This window comes from Pongo pygmaeus, chromosome 1, assembly GCF_028885625.2.
Source record: "Pongo pygmaeus isolate AG05252 chromosome 1, NHGRI_mPonPyg2-v2.0_pri, whole genome shotgun sequence".
NCBI lineage: Eukaryota > Metazoa > Chordata > Mammalia > Primates > Hominidae > Pongo > Pongo pygmaeus.
In genome coordinates, this window is record NC_072373.2 from 192,915,283 (window position 1) to 192,932,704 (window position 17,422).

Here is a 17,422-nt window from a genome sequence, read left to right on the forward strand (position 1 = left end):
CCGTGACTCGCGCAAGGTCACACTGACCGGGCCTGTACCCCGGGTCAGGACGCACTCTCCAGAGCTCGCTGCACTGCCCAGCCTGCCGGGTCGCAGTGTGGCTTAGTAAGTTCTCTGGTTGGAATCTCACGAAGCCAAAATTAAGGCGTTGGTAGGTTACACTGCTTTCTGGAGGCTCTAGGAATGGATCTACCTCCAGCTCAATGGCAGAATTCAGTTCCATACAATTGCAGGGCTAAGGCCCCCATTTGCTTGCTGACTGTCATCTGGGGGTCTTTCTCAGTTTCTAGAGGCCTGCTGCATTTCTTGGCTTGTAGGCCTGGTGTCGTCAGGAGCGGTCTCTTCTGGGAGAACCTCCTAGAGTCGGGGAGGATTAAATGAGATGGTTCCCATAAAGCACTTCCACGGGGCCTGAAAAGCAAGCGCTCAATACATGTGCGCCTTTCTTCCTGGATTCTGGGCTCCAGAGGACAGGCCCCGTCTTATTTACCTTGTTAGACGCCAAGGGCTGCCGGAACAGCATCTGACACTCACTTCCTAGTTTGAGTGAGTACCAGCCCCTGGTGTGATAGTCTGTAGATAATAAGCTTTTCACTCGCTATTGATAGAGTTCCTACACTGCATTATTCATTACTTCATTTATTCAGAAGATAGTTTTGTTTATCATATGCCTTCTTCAGTGGTCCGCAATGACAGCAACTTTGTTTCATTCCCTGTCTGCATGTCTAAAACAGAGCTTGGGATGATGGCGGCCACCCAGTTCTTATTGGTTAAGTAAAATGAATTGTAGGGAACCCAGGAAGAGGAGCAGCAAGCTTGGAAAGTGTTGGTAGACCTGCAGCCGAGGAAAGTGAGCTTGAGAGACCTTATGGTGGTAAATGTGAATGAAGTGGAATGCCTTCAGCTCCAGGTCGTCCATACCCGATTCAGCCTGGCTTAAGGAATATGCCAATGTATCAACTTGCAAAGCAAGAAGCCCAGTGGCAGAGCAGAATGGGTATTTTCTCTGATCCAACAATGTCATTAGGAACCTGAGATGTTCGCGTCTCACTGCTCTACTCTCCCCACCACTGACTTCATATACAAAGCCAGTTCCCCTCATGCCACAAAATGGCTGCTATGGCTATTGACTGCTCTTCCCATTCCACAGGCAAGGGTAAGACTGATTTTATCTTTCCCAGAAGTCCTAAACAAACATCTCATTGAATCTCATTGGTCTAATCTGGTTTAGGCCTTTTTATGCCAGACAAATTGTTGCCGAGGGGGATAGAATTACCATGACTAGATTAGATTACATTTGTGGAGTGGGTTAAATGTTGGAGAGAATACCATGTCTACCAAAGAATGAGGTGACTCTGGGAATAGAAAGAGTGAGAAGAGGCCGGGTGCGGTGACTCACTTTGAGAGGCCAAGGCAGGTGGATTGCCTGAGCTCAGGCGTTTGCAACCAGCCTGGGCAACACGATGAAACCCCGTCTCTACTAAAATGCATGAAATTAGCCAGGCGAGGTAGCAGGCACCTGTAGTCCCAGCTACTTGGGAGGCTGAGGCAGGAGAATTACTTGAACCCAGGAGGCGGAGGTTGCAATGAGCCAAGATCACGCCACTACACTCCAGCCTGGGTGACAGAGCGAGACTCTGTCTCAAAAAACAAAAAAAAAGAAAGAAAGAAAGAACGAATGAATGAGAAGAAAACGGGTAAGGGTGGAACTCTCAGGAACACCAGCATTTCTGAGACAGGCAGAGGAAGGAGAGAGTCTAAGAAGGAAACAGAAAGAATTATTAACGGGGAACTAAGAGAACAGGGAATGGGTGGTGGTGGTTTTGGAAAAATAGTGGGAAGATTTCCCCAGCTCCCAGTCATCCCTCTATTTCTGGGATGCCCTGAAACAATTGTGTCCCCTGTTGGCCATGCCTGGAGTCCTTGACACTGCCACCTGGCCTTGACGGTTTGACCCAGGGCTAGAACTCTGACCTGGTGGTCAGAATTGGGCCAATGAATGATAGCTTCCCATCTTCCACTGGACCAGTCATGAATACTGACCCAAAGGGCATCAATTCCAAACATTTTTTGGGATTTTACTCTCTGGACTGGAGGAGAGATTTAATCCTCTTTAAAGATAATGCCATTTGTCGGGTGCAGTGGCTCATGCCTGTAATCGCAGCACTTTGGGAAGCTGAGGGGGGAGGATGACTTGAGTTCAGGCTTTTGAGATCAGCCTGGGTAACATAGTGAGACCTCATCTCTACACAAAATTAAAATATATTAGTCAGGCATAGTGGCACATGCCTGTACTCCCAACTACTCGGGAGGTTGAGGTGGGAGGATCACTTGAGCCTGAGAGGTCAAGGCTGCAGTGAGCCGTGATCACACCACTGCACCCCAGCCTGGGTGACCGAGTGAGACCCTCTCTCAAAAACAAACAAACAAACAAGATAATGCCATTAGAGGGAAGGGACAGAGACAAACTTAGTGGTAATTGAGTCCTGATTTCAGTTTTCCTGGCGGCCTAGTTGCAGTGTGAAACACTTGACCATTCTTCCAATAAGTTACCCTTTTATTCTGAGCAAGGTGAGCTGATGGAGCTGACTATTGATTGCCTATCAATCTCTGACAAGACCGAGAAGGGGACTTGGGAGCAGGAGGTCATTTGGGAGGTAATCTCAGGAAGTAAGAGTTAGGAATTGAACAGAATGAGACAAGAACAAAAGAAAAGCCAAACCAATTGTGCACTGAGGATGTCGCTGCTATAGATAATGGGGCCTTAATTCTGCCAGGTCTTTTCAGAAGTGTACAAATGCCTCCCAGAGTTAGGAGGTGTGAGGCTGAAGCAATTACCTACTGACCCTCTCCTCCACTGGTCAAGCATTTTCCTTAGGGGAGTTAACTTCCTTGTATTTCTGGTCTCCTGTTGCCAAGCAGGCTCCCAGGACATCAGAGAAGGTTTTGAGGCAGGTATAAAGAGAGACGGACACATTATTTATTCAAGCGGGATGATGCCGCCAGTGCGAGGAAGACTAATCTCACACAGGACCATCCATCCTAGATGTACTCATTTTCTAAGCTGTCATAACAAATTACTATAAATTTAGCAGTTAAAACAGCACAAAAGTTTACTGTCTCATGATTTCTGTAAGTCAAAAGTCTAGGCACAGTGTGGCTTAGTGAGTTCTCTTGTTGGAATCTCACAAAGCCAAAATTAAGGCGTTGGCAGGTTACACTCCTTTCTGGAGGCTCTAGGAACGGATCTACATCCAGCTCAATGGCAGAATTCAGTTCCATACAATTGCAGGGCTAAGGCCCCCATTTGCTTGCTGGCTGTCATCTGGGGGTCTTTCTCAGTTTCTAGAGGCCTGCTGCATTTCTTGGCTTGTAGGCGCCTTCTTCCATCTTCAAAGCCAGCAACATCAGATCTTGTCCTTCTCACACTTTGGATCTCTCTGACCTCCCTTTCTACCTCTCTCTCATACCTTCCTCTTCTGGTTTTAAGAGCTCATGTGATATATTAGATGCCGTCAGATAATCCAGGGTAACTTCCTCTGTTTAAGGTCAATTATTGGCCAAGTGTGGTGGTTCATGCCCGTAATCCCAGAACTTTGGGAGGCCGAGATGGGAGGATCACTTGAGCCCAGGAGTTCGAGGCCAGCCTAAGCAATATAGAAAGACCCTGTCGCTACAGAAAAAAAAAAAAAAAAAAAAAGACCAGGCACAATGGCTCACACCTGTCCCAGTACTTTAGGAGGCCAAGATGAGTAGGTTGCTTGAGCCCAGAAGTTAGAGACCAGCCTGGGTAACATAATGAGACCTCATCTCTAAAACTTTTTTTAATTTAAAAAATTATAAAATATAAGGTCAACTAATTAGTAAACTTCATTCCATTCCACAAAGTCCCTTCACAACAGTAACTAAATTATTTTTAATTGAATAGCTAGAGGACAGGAATCTTAGTGGGGGACATTTTAAGAGTTCTGCCTAAAAGCTGTTCCTAAAATCAAGGTGGGCCAAAGAGATGTGACACGTGGCATTCAAGGTGTGTATTACACCCATTCTATCGATTAGAATGTGTGTTCAGCCACAAATAAGAAGGAAAACAGCTAAACATGGCTTAAAGTGCTTCTCAAAGTTTAGTATGTCAGTGCTTTGAGGATCTTGTTGAAAATATAGACCCTGATTCCGTAGGTCTGGAATGAAACCTGTTTTTTTGTTTGTTTGTTTGTTTTGTTTTGTTTTTGTTTTGTTTTGTTTTTGAGACAGGGTCTCACTCTATCACCCAGTCTGGTGTGCAGTAGCCCAGTCACAGCTCACTGCAACCTTTGCCTCCTGGGCTCAAGCAGTCTTCCCACCTCAGCCTCCCAAGTAGTTGAGACTACAGGTGTGCACCACCACGCCTGGCTAACTTTTTTTTTTTTTTTTTTTGGTAGAGATGAGGTTTCGCCATGCTGCCCAGGCTAGTCTCAAATTCCTGGGCTCAAACAATCCACCTGCCTCAGCCTCCTGTAGTGCTGAGATTAGAGGTGAGAGCCACTGTGCCTGGCCAAGACTCTATGTTTCTAACAAGATGCCAGGTGATGCTGATTTGACTGGTCCTTTAAGGCTTAGAGTATAGTGTATTTATTACCCCACATATTAAGGAGTCTTTAACTAGGCTGGTTCTAGAGATGGTTAATCTAAGGGTTCAAAGACACTGTGACATCAGATCACCTTCTCTGTGATTCTTTTTTTTTTTTTTTTTGGCCTTCCCTTCATGATTGAGAAGGATGGAAGCAGTTCCAAGCATTCCATTCCCACAGGACAACATCCAGGTGCAGAAAAGGGAATGGCCCTGTTTTATAATCTTTTTAACAAGTAAGATAAGCTCTTCTAGGAGCTCTCAGCAGATTTCCCATCACTTCTGATTGGCCAGAATTGTGTCATCTATTCACATCCAAGCAAATCACTTGCCAAGGCCATTCAGAGGTGAACAAAATCAGAAAGAAGGGCGAAAGGAAGGGGATTTGGGTAAACAGCCAAAAGTCTCTCCTACATCTGCTGGGAGTCAATTTTCCCCTTCTTCCTTACAGAACTGGGACTGTGTTGAGAGAGCCACCCTTTCCCGCTATGGCTGGAGATGACAGCTTTGTTCTGTGAAAGAGTATAAGAAGAGAATCTCCAGACACAGGAGTACCAGGCAACAGGAGAGGAAGGAGTGAGAGGCCATGCTGAAATCCAGGGGAGTCTGGATCAATAAATGGCAAGAAGTCCAGCTCTTTACATCACTCAGCCCCAGGAACACTGACAGTCATAGGTCAGCCTTCAGGAGCTGGGCATGGTAGTGCATACCTGTAGTCCCAGCTACTCGGGAGGCTGAGGTACTTGAGCCAGGAGTTTGGGGACAGCCTGAGCAAAATAATGAGACCTTGTCTCTAAAATAAGTTTAAAAATTAAAGGTTAAAAAAAATTTTTTTTTGAGATGGAGTCTCACTCTGTCGCCCAGGCTGGAGTGCAGTGGCATAATCTTGGCTTGCTTTAACCTCCACCTGCCAGGTTGAAGCAATTCTCATGCCCCAGCCTCTCGAATAGCTGGGATTATAGGTGAGGGCCACCACGACTGGCTAGGTTTTTTTGTTTTTTGTTTTGAGACAGAGTCTCACTCTGTCGCCCAGGCTGGGGTACTGTGGAGTAACCTCAGCTCACCACAACCCCTGCCTCACAGGTTCAAGCAATTCTCCTGCCTCAGCCTCCCAAGTAACTGGGACTACAGGCGTGCTCCACCATGCCTGGCTAATTTTTGTGTTTTTACTAGAAACGGGGTTTCACTATGTTGGCCAGGTTGGTCTCAAACTCCTGACCTCAAGTGATCCACCTGCCTCGGCCTCCCAAAGTGCTGGGATTACAGGGGTGAGCTACTGCACCCGGCCATAAAAATTTTTTTAAGTCAACCTTCCAGGCAGAAGTCCAACTGACTCCCTGGAGAAAAAGAGACCCTTGGGAAAAGTTCTGCACAGACTGACATTGAGACCCTTGAGGAAAATCCTCCACATACTGAAAAGTCAGCTTACTGCCTGATCAACCCAGAGTGAAACACACAAATCAGCAAACATGCCCCTTGCGTTCAGATCTTTCAATCAGCTTTCTAGTGCCTCACTCTAAACGTGAATAACTCATGATTCTCAGACATTTAGTGAAAGCTCCCTAAATGAAAGCCAGATATAAAAAGCTAACAAACAAAAAAGAAAGAAAGCAAGGAAGAAAAGGATGAAACAGTGAGAGCTAGCCTGGTGCAGTGGCTCATGCCTGTAATCCCAGCGCTTTGGGAGGCTGAGGCAGGGGGATTGCTTCAACCCAGGAGGTTGAGGCTGTGGTAAGCCATGATAGCACCACTGCACTCCAGTCTGGGTGACAGAGTGAGACCCTCCAAAAAGAAAAAAAAAAAAAAAGAGTGAAAGAGTTGATGAGAAGAACACAGAATACAGCTAGCCAAATAAACAGATTTTCATATTCACAAAACAAAACCAGAATGCTATATACATGGGGGGAAGGATTGATCAGAAACCAATAAAAAGCTCTTGGAAATTAAAACAATAGAGCCTAAATTTAAAAATTTTATTATAATAGAAAGTTTTGGATGATAAAGCCAAGGGGTCTCCCAGGAAGTAGAAAAACAAACCCACCCTGAGGAACCTTTCAGAAAACTGAAACGAGAAATTACCAAAGAACTCATAAAATAAAATGTCCTGGGACATGACGTTCTGGATTGCAGTAGCCCCCTAAGTGAACAATGAATGAAAAAATGACCCACACAGTACTCGTCATTATGAAAGTTTAGGACATTAGAAACAAAAAGAAGATCCAAAAAGCTTTCGAGGAAAAAGAAGTCAAGGATTTGGAATTAGAATGGCCCAGGAAAGAAGAAGGCAGGGGAAAATTTCTTCCAAAATTCTGAGGGCAAATAATTTTGGACCTAGAATTCTACAATTAGTTTTAAAATTGTGAGGGTGGTGTATTGAACCTTGTAGTCAAGTAGAATGAAAAAAAAATTTTTTTTATGGCTGGGCGTGGTGGCTCACGCCTGTAATCCCAGCACTTTGGGAGGCCAAGGTGGGCAGATCACGAGGTCAGGAGATTGAGACCATCCTGGCTAACACAGTGAAACCCTGTCTCTACTAAAAATACAAAAATTAGCCGGGTGTGGTGGTGAGCACCTGTAGTCCCAGCTGCTCGGGAGGCTGAGGCAGGAGAATGGCACGAACCCGGGAGGTGGAGCTTGCAGTGAGCTGAGATCGCGCCACTGCACTCCAGCCTGGGCAACAGAGTGAGATTCTGTCTCCAAAAAGAAAAAAAGAAAAAAAATTTTTTTTTAATTATGAGGGTAGAATGGACTTTTTTTTTCTTTTTTTTTATAGGGTCTCACTCCAGCCCAGGCTGGAGTGCAGTGGTGCAATCTCAGCTCATTGCAACCTCTGCCTCTCTTGCTCAGGTGATCTTCCCACCTCAGCTGCCCGAGTAGCTGGGACTGCAAGCATGCATCACCATACCTAGCTAATCTTTCTGTTTTTGGTAGAGACGGGGTTTCGCCATGTTTCCCAGACTGGTCTAGAATAGACATTGTTTTTAGGTATTCAAGGTCTCAATTTTTTTTCTCCTATGTAGTCTTTCTCAGGAAGCTACCAAAAAATATAGTAGAGAAGTAAATTAAAAAGGTGAGGAGGAACTTGGGATCCAGTAAAAAGGAAATCTAACACAGAGGAAAAGCTCAGGGGAGTCCCAGAGCACTATCTGTGCAGCAAGCCGGAAGAGCAATCTGCCCAATGGAAGCAGGAGGACACCCAAGAAGGCCCTTTCCCAGAGCAGCTGAAATTGATAGATAGGCCGGGCCTGGCGTGGTGGCTCCTGCCTGTAATCCCAGCACTTTGGAAGGCCAAGGCGGGTGGATCACCTGAGGTCAGGAGTTGGAGACCAGCCTGGCTAACATGGTGAAACCCTGTCTCTACAAAAAATACAAAAATTTGCTGGGTGAGGTGGTGCACACCTGTAATCCCAGCTACTCAGGAGGCTGACACAGGAGAATGGCTTGAGCCCCGGAGGCAGAGGTTGCAGTGAGCTGAGAGTGTGTCACCGCATTCTCCTTTTTCATTGCCCCTATGTGATTGTATCTTTTTTTTTTTTTTTTTTTTTTTGAGATGGAGTCTTGCTCTGTCACCCAGGCTGGAGTGCAATGGTGCGATCTTGGCTGACTGAAACCTCTGCCTCCCGAGTTCAAGCTATTCTCCTGCCTCAGCCTCCCGAGTAGCCAGGATTACAGGTGCCCCCCACTCCCAATGCCCAGCTAATTTTTGTATTTTTTGTAGAGATGGGGTCTCACCATGTTGGTCAGGCTGGTCTCGAACTCCTGACCTCAGGTGATCCACCTGCCTTGGCCTCCCAAAGTGTTGGGATTACAGGCATGAGCCACTGCACCCAGCCTGTATCTTTTTTTTTTTTTTTTTTTTTTTTTTTTTTTTTTTTTTTGAGATGGAGTATTGCTGTGTCACCCAGGCTGGAGTGCGGTGGTGCGATCTCGGCTCACTACAACCTCCGCCTCCCAGGTTCAAGTGATTCTTTTGCCTCAGCCTCCTGAGTAGCTGGGATTACAGACGTGCACCACCATGCCTGGGTAATTTTTGTATTTTTTATTAGAGACGGGGTTTCACCATGTTGGCCAGGCTGGTCTCAAATTCGTGACCTCAGGTGATCCACCTGCCTCATCCTCCCAAAGTGCTGGGATTACAGGCGTGAACCACTGTGCCCAGCTCTATATCTTTATTAGTTGTTTTTTCTAAACTCTCCAACACAACATTTAAATTCCTCTGAATCTATTTTCTATACAGTCTTCATATTAGGATACTGATCAATTAATAAACAAAACAGAATGGTCAGATGACAAGTGCTGTAGAGAAACGCAAAGCAGGAGGTGGGGAGAGGGAATGCCAGGCTGGGGAAGTTTTACAATGTTTAATATGTTGGGCAGAGAAGACTCCCTGAGAGGGTGGCCTGAGGGAGAGAGGAAGAAAACTGTGCAGACATTTGGAAGAAGTGAGTTCCAGGAAGAAGAAACAGCAAGTTCATTTTCCTGGAGACAGGAGCATGCCTCATGTGTTCTTCATGCATCTGCTAGAATTTTTACTTGCATGTTTTACTGTCAATTCCACTACCTACCTCCCCAACCAAGGGCACCCCAATCTCTGAAGGACATTTTTTTAATGTTTATTTTTTAGAGATAAGACCAACCTGGGCTACATAGTGAGACCCCATCTCTAAAAAGATGAAATAAAACAGAATTGAAACACAGACCTAAGGCAGAAATAACCATGGCATGTTTGAGAGACGTGCTGTGTTGCCCAGGCTGGAGTGCAGCGGCAGGATCATAGCTCACCGCAGCCTTGAACTCCTGGACTCAAGCATTCCTTCTGCCTCACCCTTCCCAGTAGGAGGGATTCAGGCGGTGCTACTATGCCTGGCTAATTTAAAATTCTTTAATTAGTTGGGGTCTCGAACTCCTAGCCTCAAGTGATCTTCTCACCTCAGCCTTCCAAGTAGCTGAGATTACAGGTGCACACCACCATGTCCAGCAATGCACTTTTTTTTTTTCTTTTTGAGACAGAGTCTCATTTTGTTGCCCAAGCTGGAGTGGAGTGGCGCGATCTCGGCTCACTGCAACCTCCGCCTCCCGGGTTCAAGCAATTCTCCTGCCTCAGCCTCCCAAGTAGATGGGACTACAGGTGCCCGCCACCATGCCTGGCTAATTTTTGTATTTTTAGTAGAGACGGGGTTTCACTATGTTGGCCAGGCTTGCCTCCAACTTCTGACCTTGTGATCACCCACCTCGGCCTCCCAAAGTGCTGGGATTATAAGCATGAGCCACCATGCCCAGCCAGCAATGCACTTTTTAATTCCCAGTATGCAAATGGTAACCAAGTCATATTGATAATGCTTGCAAAATATTTTCATTCTTTCTCTTTTTGTATATTTCCACTGTCACCATATCAGTCCTATAATGATATAATTATAGACTATTAGGCTATTAGGGCTCTTAGAAACCATCTAGTATAACTCCATCTTACTAAGGCTACTTCTCTGCGACCTTTCAGCTATGTCTCCAGAGTACCAGACAAAGCTTAATTATACCACACCTGGGTTTCCCCAGGCCCAAATTCAATCTATTCTGCCTGCTGCTCACAAATGAGTGCTCCCTGCCCACTGTCCCATTCTTCCCCCACCCGCCGTGCATTAGTACCCCATTGGCTACCTTGGCAGGGCTTTCTCAGCTGCTGATCCAACATGACCTCCTACATTTAAAATGAGCCTGGGCATGGTAGCTTATGCCTATAATCCCAGCACTTTTGGAGGCCAAGGTGGGAGGATCGCTTGAGGCCAGGAGTTCAAGACCAGCCTAGACAACATATTGAGAGCCTGCCTCTACAGAAAATTAAAAAATTAGCTAGTTATGGTTACACGTGTCTGTAGTTCTCAGCTACTCAGGAGGCTGAGGTAGGAGGATCACTTGAGCCCAGGAGTTTGAGGGCAACAGAGTAAGATCCTATCTCAAAAAAATAATAATACGAAAAAAAAAAAAAAAGCTATTGATGCTGGGCAGTGATGGTGGCTATGCCAGAGTCTTCGCTGGAGGACCCAGTGCGGAGCTTTGTGTGAGATTTGGAGAAGCGGGATGGTACGGTGCTACCACTACAGCAGTATGGCTCCGGCAGCGTGGGTTGCGTTGTTTGGGAGGCTGCCAATGTCCTTTCTAAATACCTGGAAACGTCTGAATTTTCTGGCGACTGGGCCCACATGCCGAGCCGACGGTTGGTGCTGGAGCTGGGTTCGGGCACCACTGGGACCATGGGGCGCATGGCTGCTACCCTTGGGGCTAATGTTGTAGTCACCAATCTTGAGGAATTGCAAGACTTACATGAGCAAGCATCTTGTCACTGGTTCTGTTCAAGCCAAGGTACTGAAATAGGGGGAAGAAATAGAAGACTTTCCTCCTCCACCCGACTACATACTGATGGCCGACTGCATATACTATGAAGAGTCTTTGGAGCCATTGCTGAAAACTCTGAAAGATATCAGTGGATTTGAGACTTGTATTATATGTTGTTATGAACAATGAAGAATGGGAAAAAGTCCAGATATTGAGAAAAAATATTTTGAGCTCCTTCAGCTAGACTTTGACTTTGAAAAAATTCCTTTGGAAAAACATGATGAAGAGTACCAAAGTGAAGATATTCATATTATATACATCAGAAAGAAAAAATTGAAATTTTCATCATGAAGCCTTTAGTCATCTTACCCAAGCCTCTGACAACCTGGTAAACTAAAGATGTGAACGGAGCATGTGAACACAGCATGGGAAGATTGTGTCCACAGAGTTTTTCCGGCACGTCTTTAGAGGTCCGATGTATAGATGACAACCACCATGGGCTGCCTGCAGTACAAAAAATGCCTGCCTGCTTGCCTGCCTGCCTGCCTGCCTGCCTGCCAATGGCCCTGAATCCAGCTTAGGTTACTTAGTTGAGCATCAAGTCCTGCTTACAAGAACTGTTGGGAATCAGTTATTCAAATAAAAATTGGTATTGAGGTGAGGCCAAAATCTGCCAAAAAAACAGTGAACCAGCATGACCTTTTACAGGAAACTAGAGATAAATTTCTAAAGAGAACTATCTACTATTATATAATAATGTTTTAAATTCAAACTAGTAAATTTTAGTTTGTCTTCAAAATTTAAAAGGTTTTCATTTTGTACATAATTATGCAGTGTTTATCATGTTTATCTGCCACTTCATTTCTTTTAAAATATCTTTAATACTTAAATGTTCTTTTAATTTTAAAAAGAACTGAGATATTGTCTTGTATACTTATACTGGCCAAAGTTGTATTCTTTTCCTCCACCATACATCTATGTGATTTAATCAGTAAATTACACTGTAATGAGTTGCTGAGAAGACAAATCAGAAGATTGGAGGAATAAAAGATAACTTTACAGATTTTTCATTTGAGAATGGAGTGAGAATAGAAAGACCAGTTTCAAGCTTAAGCACATACATGGCTCATGCACTTTTCTTTATGTATATGTTCCAGGAAAATCTGGCTTAAAAATACTGGTATTAACTTGTTTACCTGAAACACTGAAAGGTTTTTGAATAACTACAAATTTAGTTGTATATGTATATACGAAATGAATTTTTATTCTGTGTCTCTCTGTTTTATGTTATCATGAAGCCATTTGCTCACATACAATAATCTGTCAAGGACTTTATTCATACCTGTTCCAAAGAGTAGTAACCGGATGGAATCCTGGTATTTACAGGCATTGGTGGTAGATGGTACATTTTATATGTTAAAATAAACATTGTTTTTGAGACCCTGAAAAAAAAAAAAGAACCTGACATTCAAGTTACATTGGTCTCCTTTCACTATCTCTCAAACATGCCATGTTTATTTCTGCCTTTATGTCTGTGCTTCAGTTCTGTTTTATTTTATTGTTTAAAGATGGGGTCTCAACATGTTCTCCAGGCTGGTCTTGAACTCCTGGGCTGAAGAGATCCTCCCACCTTTTCCTTCCAAAGTGTTGTGATTACAGGTGTGAGCCACTGCACTCAGCCTGATTCTCCCTTGTAATAACTTTTCTTTTTCCTTCCTATTCAGATTTCGCCCATCCCTTGAGACGTCTCCCCACCATGGTTTCTGTATGGTTGGTTCCTTGTGGGGTGGAGCAGAAACCACGTTAGCCGTGTTAGCTGTGTTTTAGGATGCTTGATTGCTCACACACACACACACCATCCTCACAGCAATCTTGTGTCATGGGTAAGGTCATTCCCCATTTTACAGGTGAAGAAACGAAGGCTCAGAGAGGTAGGGAGAGTCTGGGGTAGGATCTGAGCCCACATCTCCCTGTGCTCTTAATCGTCGCACAGTAAATACTCTCTCTTGAACCCGGCGCACAGTAAATGTTTGTAGATGTCAGCTGAGTTGTTTATGAGCTGTTTCATATGTATTGGGGTCTCATCACCCCCAACTGACCATGTTGTGAGGCTTGTGGAACAGAATGAGAGCAGGAAAAACCTCCACTTACAAAGGGCCCAGCCTGTGCGAGATTCAGCACCACATTCAGTAAGTATGGGGAAATGACAGGAGATAAAACCAAAGGTGCAAAAGTGGTTGAAACTCAGGGATGGGAGGAGGAAGCAGAGGATTTCTATTTCAAATATAAGCCTTGTAGTACTGTTTGACTTTTAATAGTATGTACAATGTTACTTTGATTAAAAGTGAAAGTGAATTTAAACAAATTAAATAGGGAAGTGTGGACTAGTGGACTACCCTTTAGAACTTTGGATATGGAGAGAAGGAAATATAGGGCAATAACTGCCTTATATATTTGTAGTAAGGATTGAACAAACAAGGCATTTACACAATGTGTGGCCTAGAACCAGCAGCAAGAATTATTATAACATGAAGCAGAACATAGGATCAAGGTTCATCATGGGCTCATTAGACCTGAGAGATGTCATTATAAGAATAGGCTATGATAGGCCAGGCGTGGTGGCTCACGCTTATAATCCCAGCACTTTGGGAAGCCGAGGCAGGTGGATCACGAGGTCAGGAGATTGAGACCATCCTGGCTAACACAGTGAAACCCTGTCTCTATTAAAAATACAAAAAAAATTAGCCGGGCATGGTGGCAGGTGCCTGTAGTCCCAGCTACTCGGGAGGCTGAGGCAGGAGAATGGCGTGAACCTGGAAGGCGGAGCTTGAAGTGAGCTGAGATTGCACCACTGCACTCCAGCCTGGGTGACAGAGCGAGACTCTTGTCTCAAAAAAAAATAGGCAATGATAATAAGGGATCATTATGGTCTCCACCAAAGCAGAAGAAAATGCTGCACCCTCCCCTGTCCCTTCTGCATCCTCCAGGTCTTTTTCTCTCTTCCTTTTCTTTCTTTCTTTTAATGGAGACAGAGTCTGGCTATGTTGCCTAGGCTGATCTCAAGCTCCCAGGCTCAAGCAATCCTCCCACCTCAGCCTCCTAAAGTGCTGGGATTACAGGTGTGAGCCACCACATCTGGCTGTTTCCTCCACATTTTTCTCTTGACTGGATCCACCCAATAGAGTAATTATCCCTACCAATGACCCAACACCCCCACATACATACTCCTTCCCTCTATCCCAACCCATAACCCTGAGAAAAGTTAAACGTCCCTCCCAGGGCCATAAATGTCCCACATTTTAGTTTCTAGGAAAGGGAGTTTGGAATGGAATATTGAATCATATTATCAAACTTTCATTCATTCATTTATTCATTCATTCAGTGCATATTTATTGAGTGCATGGTATGTGCCAGCCATAGTTCTAGGTATTGAAGACCCAGTGATGTACAAGACAACAAGCTTTACAGCTTCATAATGTTTATATATAATGTCACAATAACCAGAGCAGCTACTTGGGCAGCTAAGGCCTCTGGCAAGGATAATTACCTCCATTTGCACTGCCTGGTCTGATGCAGTGGAATGAAATAGAAGATATGACTTGTGACACCTGGTCATTCACATCCCCCTGCTTAAGTTACCACCCTTGTACCATATGGCCCTGTCCCCTCGACCACAGCTCTCTGGACCAGTAACAGACACCTGACCCAAGCTGAGCAATTAGATTCTACTCCCAAGAACTTGCCAAAAATTAGATGTGGGAGGTGAGTTGAAAGGTCGTTCAGAGTGAGGCCCACAGCAGAAGCCAGAGTTGACACCATGACAAGCCAACATCATGGGCAGGCCAGACTTATGAGGGGCAGATGCTCAGAGTAGGTTGAAGCAAGCAGTCTGTCTGCAAAGAGGAAAACGTGGCATCTATGCTGTAAGAAGAAACCAGACATCACTGGACCCCAGGAGGAAAGAGAAAAAGAGAATGAGCAAAAGACTCTTTTTAAAAAGGAGAGAGCAGCTGCTTCAGTATCTGAGAGCTTCCAGACCCAGCTCCAATTTTTACCAGATCATCCAGTTCATTCTTGGGGGACGTTTTCATCCACAAAATGACTCCTCTCTCCTTCTCTTGAGTTGGTTTGAATAGTTCTTTTTTGTTGTTGTCACTAGGAGAATGTATATTTACATAATAAGTCTATAAGTTGATAAAGTAAATAGTAATTTTCTGAAAGTTTTAAAATTCATTTTCCAAAGGTGTTTTTTTTTTTTTTTTTTTTTTTTTTGACAGAGTTTCACTCTTGTTGCCCAGGCTAGAGTACAATGGCGCGATCTCGGCTCACTGCAACCTCCACCTCCCGGGTTCAAGCGATTCTCCTGCCTCAGCCTCCTGAGTAGCTGGGACTATAGGCGTGCGCTACCATGCCCAGTTAATTTTTGTATTATTAGTAGAGATGGGGTTTCACCATGTTGGCCAAGCTGGTCTCGAACTCTTGACCTCAGGTGATCCACCCGCCTCGGCCTCTCAAAGTCCTGGGATTACAGGCGTGAGCCACCACATCTGGCCTCCAAAGGTGTTTTAAATGAATTTTTTGTTTTTGCTGTTTTGTTGTTATTGTTTCTTTCTTTTCTCCTTTTTTTTTTTGGCCGTTAGAAAATCTAAGACTTGTGAGTTCAGAGAAAGCAAGGCCAAGACTGGCTGGAATGGGGGTTAGGGGCTTGGTCCTTTGCTGCAGAAAGTGGGGTGCTTAGCCAGGGCCTCTCCTCTCCTGGCAATCTTGAGTTGGGGAAGAGGAGGAAGGAGAAGGGATTTCTTGAGGCTAAGAATTTGAGAACAGCCTGGCCAACATGGTGAAACCCCATCTCTACTAAAAGTACAAAAATTAGCCCGGCGTGGTGGTGCACGCATGTAGTCCCAGCTACTCGGGAGGCTGAGACAGGAGAATCACTTGAACCTGGGAGGCAGAGGTTGCAGTGAGCCAAGGTGGCACAACTGCACTCCAGCCTGGGTGAGAGAGCCAGACTCCATCTCAAAAACAAACAAATGAACAAACAAACAAAAAAACAGCTATCCATTTGTAAACTGCTGATTTCTCTGGGGTATTGTATTAATCCATTTTCACACTGCTATAAAGAAACACCTGAGACTGGGCAATTTATAAAGAAAAGAGGTTTAATTGGCTTATGGTTCTGCAGGCTGTGCAGGAAGCATGATGCTGGCATCTGCCTGGCTTCCGGGGAGGCTTCAGGAACTTACAATCATGGTGGAAGGTGAAGGGGGAGCAGGCATGTCACATAGTCAAAGCAGAAGCAAGTTGGGGGGAAGGTGCCACACACTTTTAAATGACCAGATCTCACCAGAACTCACTCACTATCACGAGATAGCGCCGAGGGGATGGTGCTAAACCATTAATGAGAAATCCACCCCCATGATCCAATTACCTCCCACCGGGCCCCACCTCCAACACGGGATTACAACTCAACATGAGATTTGGGTGGAGACACAGATCCAAACCGTATCAGGCATTGCCCCTACAAGCTTTTTGTAAAGCATCAGTGATTTCACCATTCTTCCACCCAAGCCTCACCATAAGTGTGGTTTTTTCTTCCTTCAATTTTAACAGAATTAATGTTGCTCTCTGATAAGGGCTGTTTTCAAACTGATGTCTTATCCTTTTAGTGCCTCAAAGTAGATCCTGTTCAGACACGTTGTAACAGGTTAGTATCAGTTTATTTTGGTGCAATCCATGGATAGTTTTTTCATGGTATGTGATAATGTTTTTCTTTCTTTCTTTCCTTTCTTTCTTTCTTTCTTTCTTTCCTTCTTTCTTTCTTTCCCTCTTCCTTTCTTTCTTTCTTTCCTTTCTTTCTTTCTCTCTCTTTCTCTTTCTTTCTTCTCTCTCTTTCTCTTCCTTTCTTTCTTTTTCTTCTTTCTTTCTTTCCTCTCTTTCTCTCCTTCTCTTTTTTCTTTTTTCTTTTTTTTTCTGAGACAAAGTCTCACTATGCTACCTGGGCTGGTCTTGAACTCCAGGGCTCAAATGATTCTCTTGCCCCAGCCTCCCAAAGTGCTGGAATTACAGATGTGAGACACTGCACCTGGCCTGTAATATGCATTTTCCATGAACTTTTTGAAGACCCCTCAGCCAGGCACGGTGGCTCATGCCTGTAATCCCAGCATGTAGGGAAGCAGAGGCAAGAGGATAGTTCACCTATCTGGGCAACATAGTGAGACCCCATTCTCAATTGAAAAAATAAATTAATAAGAATGAAGACCCCTCATATATTTACCAGACCAGAAACACTAACCTCGAGAGTCTTGCTTACCTCTACCTTGTGTGTGTGTGTGTGTGTGGAGGCAGGTAGGAGAGAATCTCCTGGCCAACCAACAAAGAGAGAGAAGAGAGCCTACCTGCCCTTCCCCACTCACCACCCCCTAAAAAGGACTGACAGAGAGCTTCACAAAGATACAGACTCAGAGGAATGGGGACTGTAGAGGC

The 17,422-nt window shown here is 44.7% G+C and overlaps 1 pseudogene; it reads left to right on the forward strand.

Moving 5' to 3' along the window:
- Nucleotides 1-10,420: 10,420 nt before the first annotated feature.
- LOC129009724 (protein N-lysine methyltransferase METTL21D-like) lies at nt 10,421-11,482 on the forward strand (annotated as a pseudogene).
- Nucleotides 11,483-17,422: the final 5,940 nt, after the last annotated feature.